The sequence below is a fragment of the Cryptomeria japonica genome, chromosome 5 (genome assembly GCF_030272615.1).
Source record: "Cryptomeria japonica chromosome 5, Sugi_1.0, whole genome shotgun sequence".
NCBI lineage: Eukaryota > Viridiplantae > Streptophyta > Pinopsida > Cupressales > Cupressaceae > Cryptomeria > Cryptomeria japonica.
The window spans coordinates 116796835-116809772 of NC_081409.1; positions in this window are offsets into that span (position 1 = coordinate 116796835).

Genomic DNA, 12938 nt, shown 5'->3' on the forward strand with positions numbered 1-12938 from the left:
TTCCAAAATCTTGCAAATTTGACTGAGTCAGACCTTTCCAAAAAAACTAAGAGATGCCAATGACTACCAATTCAAACCTAAACTGAAAATGTTTTTAGGTGATGTAGATTGATTGTCCGCCCAAAATGCTCTTGTAATACATAAGAATTACGTGCATTGGAAATTATACACAATTAAAAAGAGTTGCTTTATTTATTCTATTTAAATTTTACTATAATCTCTTTTTCTCCCTTGAGACATGCTTTTAGGCCCTCCCATTAAAAAATTAATTTTAAGCTACATTGAAAAGGTGCTACCTTTATCTTAGCCTTCAATTTTTAATGGCTCCAAATTTAAAAATTTTAATTTTATTCTAGAAAATGGAAAATCCTAATGCCCAAGCTTTTGAGTGGGTCATGTAGTGATGCACCATATTTTGAATTTCCAACTCTGATTTTGGGGAGATACTTTGTCCAGACGCCAATAATGGGTAGGAAGTGAAATAGTGGAAGGATTGAATGCCCAGGTGTTACAATTCATAAAATCAAAAATTTGAAAGAGGAGACTTGCTAGGAGAAATTTAATGCCAAAGTTGAGGAGGAAAAAGTAGAGAAAATAAAAAATTATGAGGAGAGATTCAATGTTAATATGTGTGACAAATGACAAAGTGCTTTTTAGAGGAACATTAGGTAGTTTGCATAAGCAAGAATGAAGAGAAGAAGTTTATGGTTTTGAAATGAAGAATCCAAAGGAATCAGTTTCTTGTGAGTGGGTGTGAGAAGTTAGTTTGTGATGTATTGTTTCATATTTTTCATTGGTCTTATGTAGCTTAAAATTTTTGTAGTTGAAATTTCATTTTGTAGAGGTTAGTTTAGAGTTGATATTGTCTTAGTTTGTTGGAGGTTGAAGACATTGTGAAAATGTTGTATTTGAATATAAAGAAGTAATCTTGCTTCCAAGAATGTTAGTTTTATATATATATTTTTTGAATTGTTTTATGTGTTAATTTTTTGCAAAGGTTGTTTTGTTGGCTAGAAGTTATTTTTAGTTACAATAGTTGACACTCGTTAAGTGTTAGGGTTCTCAACTACTGATCTGCATCAAGTTGAAAGTATTATTTTTAATAGAACACTTTTAAAATAATGTTCACCATGTTTGTAAACTATATAAACTTGTAATATACATGTTAAAGCTTTTAATATTTTTCCATGTTACGTCATGTAACTAAGGATATAATATTATAATGCATTTATTTGGATGGCGATATAAACCTATATTGTGAATTATGAATAAATTTTGTAATTAATTATATTAGGAGTTCAATTTTCCTTCATTAGAGTTACCCTTTCATTGTATTATTAGGATCTAAGGTCTATGTTGAACATCCAATGGGACTAAGAGGGGATGAATAAGTTTGAAACTTCAAAAACAATTATTAATCAACTTATTTAACAATAGCACCTTAATCATAGGCATATAAACATCAAGCACCAACACATGAACATATGGACACCAGATTTACATGGAAAGCCAAATAGGGAAAAACCATGGTGAGAATCTAACTCTCAATATGAATAACCATGTTTACAACATTTTATGCATGTAGCCAAGGAGCACCAAAGCCTAAAGGACTCATAGATTAAAGGTGCACAACCTTAGGCAAGATACAAAGAGGACTTGCACAACTGAAGAACACTTCTTTAGGACAAGATACAAAATTGTTGTTGAAGGACACATTGTTAGTCAGCAATGAATTAAATAACTGAATTCAAATTGAGAATGATTCTCCTGATCATGAAATTTTCCTTGAATAGTTGAATTAGTGACCAAAATCATGGCAAGCATCTATGATATTCTCCATTGTCACAACACACTATCTTGCAGACTATATTACTTTCAAAGATCTTCTCAAACTAACTTTCATATCACCACAAACTCAAATCTACTTGCAAATCATTCACATACACTTCTAACACAAATCACTTCTCATTTATGCACAATTAATCCATCCACACATCTTAAATATGAGATACAACATTGAAAACCTAATTGAGGGTTGGCCAAAATAGAATAAACAATATTACACAAAATAAGCCACCTGGACCTAAAATACTAAGATTGGTCCACTCCAAGAGAAAGAGGGAAGCAAAACATATCACAACACATCATTCCATGAATGATCCAATAATCTGCACATGCTAACACATACTCCAAAGGGTGTTACAAAGTGTAATGTGTAGATACAATTAACCAGTCAGCCACATAACCACTTCCTATGCAAAATATTCCATGCATATCTCCACACACCAAGGTGAGATTCAAATTAGCATCTCAACAAATCTTTCAACACATATCCAAACCAAAAGAATATGATCCATTAAACCACAATGCACTTAATAACATATCCTGAGAGCATTAAAAACATTTCAAACCATCCTGAATGCAAAATGACACAACCAATAGCAAAAGAATATCCTAACCAACATTCATCCGGATAATTAGGTTTGACATCAATGAAAACCATACAAGCTCATGTTATCAACAAACTCTAATGACACTCCCCATGGGATCCCAAACCAACCACTTAGCTGAGGCCATGGCAGCTTATCAAGCCCTTGCCCTTGTTAAATCTTTGAGATTTAATAAATTTTGGCTTGAGGGAGATTCTAATAACATTTTTAAATGTCTAAAGGGCCTATCATCCCCATCGTGGACCATTAAAAACATCATATCTCAAGCCAAGGAGATAATTAAGTCTTTTGAGCAGTGTGTTATATCTCATAATTATAGAGAAACCAATACTATGGCTGACTGGGCTGCCAACATGGTTGTCTATGTTGATCATATGATGAGATGGAGTGGTGAGATGGATCTCCCTCATGAGGCCTATGCCATCCTCATTTATGACAGAGTGCATGGAAATGGGGGAGTGATAAGGGATGATGACAACGTACTTATCAATGAAAGTGGCCATAATGAATCAGAAAGAGCGGGGCTCAAAGATTGAGCTAGCATTTAATGCATACAAGACTTCGCACACTTTCTAGGTGACTATTTTTATTTTGAAGACTTCCTTTCTATGCACTGTGATCTATGTTTTTTCCCTATTCTGCATTGTGAAGGAAGGGAAAAATCTGGCAGTTGATGCTATGGGAGGTAACGGGAAAAGAATTGAGTCACTCTCCTTTGATGAATGGAAAGATAAGCTAAAAGCATGGGCTATATTGGAAATGGCTAAGATGATAGGGTATATAGAGAGAATTGTTGGGAAAAACCCAACCGTTACTAGAATTTTCAAGAAAAATGGAAGGAAGGAAAAATTACCATAGGCAGAAGAAAGGTTGAAATTGATGAAGGGATGATCGTGGAAGTCACTACCATGTCGATGGAAGGCAGAAATTTTTACAGAGATAGAAAGATCACAAAGGCAGCTATCAAGCGATTCCTGAAGGAAGAGTCTGAGAAAACCAAGTTGGTGAAATCCAACAAGACCTAGTACTCGTCGAAGGTGATTAAGAAGGTATGGAGATGGGTTATGTTTGTCGTCATGCAATATGTTACTCTTGATGGTAGATACTCTTGTGTCTATGGTTATCACTTTGTGCTCCTGAATCATTTTTGCAATAAAGATCCGGTGTCCATACCCTTCTACTTGTTTAGCTCCCTTAACAATAGCATTAAGGATTTTAGGACATATCCGGATAGCAACTCTCCCATGTATGAAGGGTTAATGTTTCTTTTATACAACCATGTCAAGGCCTCCCCTATGCAACATTCTATCATTGAGCTTTCGAATTCGGAAGATGAGTCTGAGAACTTAGAAGACAATGAAGACAAGGGGTCTGATACTGAGTGGGAAGACAATTATGATAGGGTTACCTCTGCTAAACATTCTGGTAAGGGGAAGGATAAAGATATGGCTTCTGGGTCTAGAAAAAAGAAAGCTAGAAAAGGGGTTAAAAGAAATAGGAGTAAGGTTCAGGAGGAAGATAGCTGGTTTGAAGAAGATGATGAGGATGATGAGGGGATAGAGATTGATAGTGATTATGTTACCCTACCACCTAAGAAGAAAAATAAGTGAAGCCCTGTCATCACCGATATCATCCCAGAGAAAGGGAATGATACCCTAAATGTCCATTCCACTCCTCTGGACCCTAATAAAAGGACAAGTGATGTTGAAGAAGAAGGGAATACAGTGAGGGAAGGTGATACTCTGCCTCCCAATGATAAAACTATTGATGCTAATGTGGAGACACTAGATAATTCTTCTCCTGACTTAAACATAGATAGTAGAAATTCTCCTATCACCATGCTACATACCGCGAAGAGTGAGATGATGGAGTTCTACAAGGTTATTGAATGGGTCTATTTGGAGATGGATAGTTTGAAGAACAAGAAGGAGGAATCATCTAGGAAAGTGGATACCTTAGAAGCCATTGGAACAGGTAAGCTCAGTACCCTACCTAACTACCTGAATGAATTAACTAAAGCCATCAACGATGCAGAGGCTATCACGGGTACGTATGGGTTTGAATTTAAGGTTGTGGGGGCTAGATTCAATTATTTGGAGAAGTGGGTACTCAATCATGAGAATACCCTAAAGAAAATTGGAGAACAAAACCAAAAAATTCTGAGATCCTCTGTCAATAGCTTCAATGTGATGATCAGCAAACTGGAGTAGATCCATCATGAAAAGAACACAATTGATATAACTAAGGATAAGGTTCTGACTCTTGAAGGGGGGGATATTGGTCATGGTAAAAGAACTCAGGCAAGTACAAGGAAGATGACCCAACAAGCCAAGGAGCTAGAGGATCTAAAGAATGTTGTTGCCTCTATGGTCCAGTTGGAGCAAGAAGTTGTGGAGCTTATCAAAAACTTTTCTTAGGTTTGTTTCTCGTTGTTATCCCTTAGGTGTTTCTATGTTGTTGGAGCGTTTTGTCTTTGTCAGCTATCTCTTTTTTGTGTTTTTCTCTATCTAGTTGGACTTTAATGTTTTATCTTTTTTATATCTTTCTATAAAGGGTTTTGGGACCCCTTCAAAACCTGTTTTTCACTTAATCAAAAACAAACTCCAACAATCTCCAATAGTCTATATAAGGAAGACAATTATCATTGTGAGATATGTGTGAAGGTAGACTAGAAGGAGTTATATGCTAAAGATTTGGAAGACATTGAGAGAGAAGACAGAGAACTTGAAGAGTTGGAAGCCCTAATTGCTAGAAGAATCCCTAAAGGCCCGGTTGGAAGTAAGTATGAAGAAAAAGTTCATTTTAAATGTTTTTCATGCAATAAGACTGGTCATTTTGCTTCTAGATGACCTGAAAGAGCTACTAGGAATCAAGAAATATTTATGAGGAATTATAAACCTAATCGAGAATATTAGAGCAGGCCTAGATTTAAAAGGAATAAGAATAAATCATGTTACTATGCTAGTGATGATGGTTTTGGTATTACTGATGATGATGATGATGATGATGATGAGTGGATCCAGTAATGGAAGCTCCAGTAAAGATTGGGTCTTTATTGCTATTAAGGATGATTCTTCGAAACCTGTCATTGATACAACTCATATTGAGGAGAAGGCTCTAGCTACTAAAATTGAAGAGAAGGATGAATGGGTTATAGACAGTGGTTGCTCACATCACATGACTAGCAACAAGAGGAAATTTCTCACTCTGTAAGAATTTGATGGTGGACTAGTCAGATTTGGAGACAACAAGGAATGCAGGATCAAAGGCAAAGGAACTATATCCTTGGATGGTAAGACTAATACTAACAATATTTATTATGTTGAAGGTTTAAAGCATAATATTTTGAGTGTAGGTCAGATGGTGGATAGAGGATTTCATTTGCAATTTAAAAATGGAAAGTGCAAGATTATCAATAGATCTAGATTGGAAATTGCATCCAAAACCAGACCAAAGGAAATATCTTTCATTTGAACTCTGGTGAGAAGGATTGTTTGATTTGTCAGATTGATGAAATTTGGTTATGGCATAAGACGACGTGTCATGTGAATTTTGATTGCATAGTGAATATTAGTTCAACACAAGCTGTCAGAGATTTTCCCAAGATTATCAAGCTTCATAATCTAGTATGTAGAGAATGTCAAATGGGTAATAAAGTTAGAACTTATTTTAGAAGTATACATGATAGATCTGTTGGTTCCTTTTTATGCTGAACAACAAAATCAGCAACCAGTGTAATCTACAACCAAATTATTTAAAGGTAGCCAACCTCAACTATGATTTCCAAGGATTAACTGGACCAACTAACAAGGATGTTTTAAATCCTTCTACTCTTTAGGCTCTGCAAAACCTAGGCGGGTATATCTCTTGATGCTTAAGATTTAGACCTATGACAGCATCAACATAAATAGATAGATATCACCAGGGCTCTAAAACAAGTAGTTTATTGCAGATGGGCTAGATCTACACATAAAACTCAACTATGCTTGAGCATGAGATAGATGAAACATTTCAAAACATAACATAAACTAAAGGTATTCTGATTGGATTTTAAATTGGTTTGAGAACCCCCTTAATTGCAAGATCAGTGCCTTATCCAAGGGCAACAGAGTCATACATCAAACTATAAGTGAAATCACTCATTGCAAATCCATCTTCATCATGAAATCTTTCTGCATAATGTCTTACATAATGCATTACTAAGCTTATCCATAGAAAATATCAGATCCAGAAGCATAAACCCTATTTTATTAATGTTTTCTCATAGAGTTTAAAATCTTTCTTGAAGATTACCTACAAACAAGCATTACACTCATAGACACAACCGTTTATGACAAACTTGGTCCTCCTTAAGAATCAATTTGAATAAAATGAAGATACACTTTAGAGACAAATTTTGTGCAAAATTGTGCATGCCTTACATACACAAGAACCTACAACAAATAACACCTATAGCATGAATCAAACTCTATTCTATGGAAAAGGACATTGCCCTGTACAATTTTGAAAAGAACTTAGAATTGGAAGCCATGAAAATATGGAGCCATTCTCCAAATTTTTGGAACCCTTACAATGAGAATAAAATTGGAATAAGCAAGAAGAGGGAACAAATTAGGTTTCATCAAAAACAAGCCAAGTGTCCCCTTTCTCCAACTAAATTTCACTCCTATGGAAACTGCTCTTGAAATATCTGATCTTTGTTGAAACAAACCCCATAAATGCATTCCTCATCTTGAGAGCTTTACAGAAACATATAATACTTCTTATTTTCGCCAAAAATTGAGCCCTAAGCGAATTAATTCCTTATGTTTGCACATCATTTAAATTTTTCATTTTTTTTATATAGTCTGCACTATATAATAAATTGATTTTAATTTGATTTTTGGCTCTTTTGTGCTCTGACGCCTTGCCACGTGGCGGTCTCTGATTGGTTCGCAGGGTCCACTGGGCACCCTCTCAACTGACACCTCATCACCGCCATGTGTCTGCTTACTTGTTGCTTGCTCCCCGCCACGTCATCTGCCACTTGAACTCCTCCTATACGCCATGTGCATGCCACATCACCGCCACTAGGATGGGACCTGCCTGTTGGACCACCATGTTACACGGCCACCTATGTGCTACCTGGCTTTCGCCATTTCGCAAACGGTATGTTTCGTGCATCTTCAAGCTCTAAAATTGCGCGGACCGTCGGATCATCTTGGACTTGCACGATCTTTAACCTTGCATTTTTGCCCTAGGCTTTTCACCATTTCATAGCCCTTATCCTTCACGCATCTTACCTTCGCGAAGTCACACCGACCGTCGATCCTCTCCAAACCTGCTCGCTGGTTAAGTCGGCCTTTCTCTGCAAAATTTCGCCCGTCTGCCTCGGGAAGCGTGTCTACGTGGGGTCCACCTGTCCCCATCTGTCACCTCCTAGGTCGCATTGGGATCCATGCCCACGTGCATGGGGTCCACCTTGGGCGCTCAACAGGCACCGTCCGTCAAAAGCCTTGATGGATTTGACATTATACTTGGGTGTGAATTTGCTTATAAATACCAAAATGGTCCACTCCCCAGCCAATGTGGGATAAAACATTAAGCCTAGAACTTCATTTTTGAAGCTTTTCCTGAGAGTTTTAATGGCGTCATTCTTTTGCCAAGTAGGGGAGGATGCTATTACATTTGGCATTATTCCATGTTTCAATGGCCTATATCACCAATCACGTGGGAGGGGACTTGTTGTTTTATTCATGCTGAAGGAGAGAAGACACCACGCTAGCCTGGAGCACTTACCTTACATACCCCTGCAGTCCCTTCAACATTCACGTTTTACTCCCTTCGTTTTCAACTCTCTTCTCAACATCCACCACGATAGCTGAGGACATGGGCGGCACGTAAGAGTGGGGGAACACTGCATTTTCTTGTGTTTTAAACTGCTTTCTTCACATGCCATGTGAGAATAGCTGAAGACTTCTACAATCTTCTCCAACATCACGAAAGGGGGAGCTGACACTAGCAGAAGCATTTGTTTTGAAAGATTTCAAAACCCTTTTTCACCAACCACAACACGTGAGGGGAAAACCTGCCATGATGCCACTTCATAAAAAAAATCAACAGCCTTTGTCCATGCCACGCAGTCCATGCACTTTGCAAACTGCATTTGCTTGTTTGTTCTAATTGCTACTCCCTCTTCCCATTAACTTGTTTGTTAATTAATTCTCCTGGTTCTTGTCCTCAACCACATCTAATAGGGAGGAGATGGGAGACCACGTGATGGAAAGGAGACTACAGAAAATGCCATTTGCATCATTAAAGATGATGCCCTTCCTTGCCCACCACGCTGCCTGCAGTAATTTACTTGTTGTAGTTTTGTTTTTTGCTTCCCAAACTCCACATTGGCATGCTCTGCAAACTCACCCATCACGTGGAGGAAGGAATGGGAGATTTTTTTGTTTAAAATTTTTCTACATTTTAAAACCATACTACATGCCATGTGAGGGAAGGAGGACTATTGAAACATTTGCTTGGAAGATTCAAATGCTGCTCTCTTACCCCCTTAGTGCAGAGATGGAGTTTTGGTTTTGAATACCATTACCACTTCAAGTGTCACGCAAGAGGAGGCTACCAGTCTTCTCTTGCAGAATTTTAAACTTTATTCAAATACTCTCCTCACTCTGGCATGCTCAAATTTGATCCATGATATAGGAGAGCATTTCATGCTTGCTGCAAATCACTTGCACTGCTCCATGCTTCAATAAGCTTTGGTTCCAAAACATTTCCCCATTTCCTTTTAAACCTCTCCAATAGAGATTTTGCATACTTATATATATCTTTCCCCGGGAGATTGCATGCCATTGCATTCCTAAAAATAACAAGTCTCACATCTTCACACATTTCAGGAACACTACGCAATTCCTGAACCCACTACTCCAGAGTAAACTGCATTGAGAAGATTTGTGACAAATTGAATTGCTCACACTGAAAGAAATCAAAGAACTTGAAGAATGATATTAGTGATGTGAAGATCAAGGCATGGGAAGATGCATTGCCATGAAATATGAAGAGTTTGCCACAAAATTTAATGCACAAGCATGAGCCAAGTCGGGCCCCAAAGTGGGTCTGACTAAAAAAAAATTTTGTTTTCAAGAAATTGGCCTTCGAAATGCTTCAAACACCTTGAACGTACCTCTGGAAACAAACGTCATCATTTTCGGGTCATTAATCCGCATTATACAACTTTTAGGCACTTGCGCCACATTTTTGCATTTAATCGCGAAGACGTATTTTTCAAACCAGTCAAAACACCTTTTTGGAGTTCGCCATCTGACAGGTGTGTACTCTAATATACAAGAATGAACACTGCCAAGCGGTTTCTCAAGACGAGTCCCGAGCAAAGAGATATTAATTGGTGAAAATGGCCAACTAGCTTTGTTGACACTGCGGACCTGATGAAGTCAATGTTCTGGCAACACATGACGCCTTTCTCAAAAATATCAAATGACCTCCGTAGGCTCTCAAATTTGAAACATAGGTACCTTGAAGTACATACTAAATCTTTGAATTCTCAATTCAATCACAAGACTGACAGGATGCAAATAGTGCACTCATGAAAATGGCTACATTAACTGATATAGCACTGAAAGTACGGATAACTGAAAACGATGGCTAAATGAACCCTTTTGAAAACCGATCAAACGGATTGACAAAGGCTTGAAATTTCAAACGTAGCTCATCATTTATACCAACATTAGCCCAAAACAAACATTATGTCATAACACTTACTGAGGCAAATTTTACACTTGTGCAAAACAGGGCTCCGACTTGCTGTCGAAATAGGGACTTGCCAAAACATAGAAACTGCAAATGGATTGATCTTCAAAAACTGAGCAAATGGATTCGTTAAGACTTGAAACTCTGCAGGAGCCTCACATTTATGCATACACTTGAATCCATTTTGAAATTCTCCATGACAATCAACAGGGTAAAAGATGCAAACTCTCAAAGTAGGCTACTCGATAAAATCTGCATTTGTGCCTAAAATGCACTTTCAGCTCACCCCTCAAAATGGGTACCTCATAAAATTATCCAAACTGAATTCTGAAAGTTGCACATCATTGAATAGGCCAAATGAAAGGTGTAGGACATGAATCCCAAGCCTAACCCCCTGAAAATCAACTAGCTCCACTTTGCCTTCTCTCTAACTAGGCCATTCAAACTGACTCATTTGGAAATGCAAAGCAAAAATTTGAATTGGGCCTCAAAACTTGACTCAAATTAATGAGTCCCAACAAGATCTAATGAAATTCTTTATCTTATTCATACTAATCTATGTGGACTGGAAAGGACTAAAAAATTTCAAGGTGATAGATACTTTATGTTGCTTATTGATGATTACTCTAGAATGATGTGGGTTGCATTTTTGAAAGAAAAATCAGAAGCTCTTGAGAAATTAAAAAGTTTCAAAGTTGTGGTTGAGATGGAAACAGAATTGAAGATAAAATATTTAAGGTCAGATCAAGGTGGTGAATTTACATCCAGTGAGTTTAACAACTTTTGTGAGAAGCATGGAATCAGAAGACTATTTTCTGCACCTAGAACTCCACAGCAGAATGGAATAGTGGAAAGGAAGATCAAAACTATCTTAGATGTTGCAAGGTCAATGGTGATGGAAGCCAAGTTGCCTAATATCTATTGGAGAGAATTTGTCAATACTACGGTATACACTTTCAATAGAGTACACATAAAAGGTGATACCAGTAAGACTCCTTATGAATTATGGTGTGGTCATACTCCTATTGTTAGATATTTCAGAATTTTTGGAAGTAAAAGCTATATTAGAAGAGATGATGCATTAGGTAAATTTGATCCTAGATGTGATGAAGGAATATTTTTGGGTTATTCTACTAAGAGTAAAGCATATAGATGTTATAAGGAAAGATTGAATAGGATAATGGAAAGCATAGATGTCAAGGTGGATGAGAAAGGTAACAATTAGATCAGATCATATGACTATGGATTGGAAGATGAATTTGTCAGATCACAACCGATAGCACAAGAATCAATTTAGAGAATTGATCCAGTTGCTCTGTTAACATCAAAAAATTCCATGCAGTAACTGTTGATGAGCAAAAAGAGTCAGAAAGTCGAGACAATCCTAAGACTCCCAGGTATGTAAAGTTGAATCATTCTAAACATCAAATCATTGGAGACAAGAGGAAAGGTGTGATGACAAGAAGAAGGTTATCTTTTGAAGAGGTGTGTTTAATTTCTCAAATTGAACCGGAATCATTTATTGAAGCAAGTAAAGATGAAAATTGGATGAAAGCAATGGAAGAAGAATTGAATCAGATAGAGAAGAATAAAACAAGGGAATTGGTTCCTAGGCCTAAAAATAAAAATGTTATTGGAACTAAATGGGTTTTCAGGATTAAATTAAATGAGGAAGGTCATGTTGTAAGAAACAGTACTAGATTGGTTTGCAATGGATATTCACAAGAAGAAGGAGTTTATTATGATTAGACTTATGCTCTGGTTGCAAGAATTGAAGTGGTAAGACTATTTCTTGCCTATGTTGCACACAAGAACTACAAGGTATATCAAATGGATGTTAAATATGTATTTTTGAATGGATATCTTAAGGAGGAAGTCTACATTGAGCAGCCTGATAGATTTTCATTATCAGAGGATAGGGACATGGTTTGCAGATTGAAGAAAGCTTTATATGGATTGAAACAAGCCCCTAGAGCATGGTATGCTAGATTAGATAAATATCTTTCAAAGCTCGGTTTTAGTAAAGGTAATGCTGATAGTAACTTATATTATAAGATTGAGCATGATGACATACTAATCATTGAAGTCTTTGTTGATGATATCATTTTTGGAGGAGAAGAAAATTTATGCATGAAATTTGTTGATGATATGAAGAATGAATTTGAAATGTCTATGATCGGAGAGATGAATTTTTTCTTAGGTTTGCAGATTATGCAGACTAATAAAGGTATTTTCATTTGTCAAACTAAGTATGTGAAGGAATTGTTAAAGAAATTTGGTCTTGAAAATTCAAAACCTATTGGTACTTCTATGATAACTAGTTGCAAATTTACTAAGGAAGATGAATCCCCTAGAGTGAATCCATCTAGATACAAATCAATGATTGGTGGATTGTTGTACTTAACTCAAACCAGACCAGATATAATTAATGTGTTCTATATTGCTTCCAGATTTCAGTCTGATCTGAGAGGAAGTCATGATATTGTCGTTAAAAGAATATTTAGATATTTGGTAGGAACAACAAAGTATGAGTTATGGTATCCAAAGGATGATGATTTTAGATTATGTGCCTATACAGATTCATATTGGGTAGGTGATGTTGATGACAAGAAGAGCACTAAAGGTGGTGCATTCTTTCTTGGGAAGAAATTGGTCTCATGGCTTAGCAAGAAACAATTATGCACTTCATTATCTACTGTTGAAGCTGAATATGTAGCTACTGCAACAAATTGC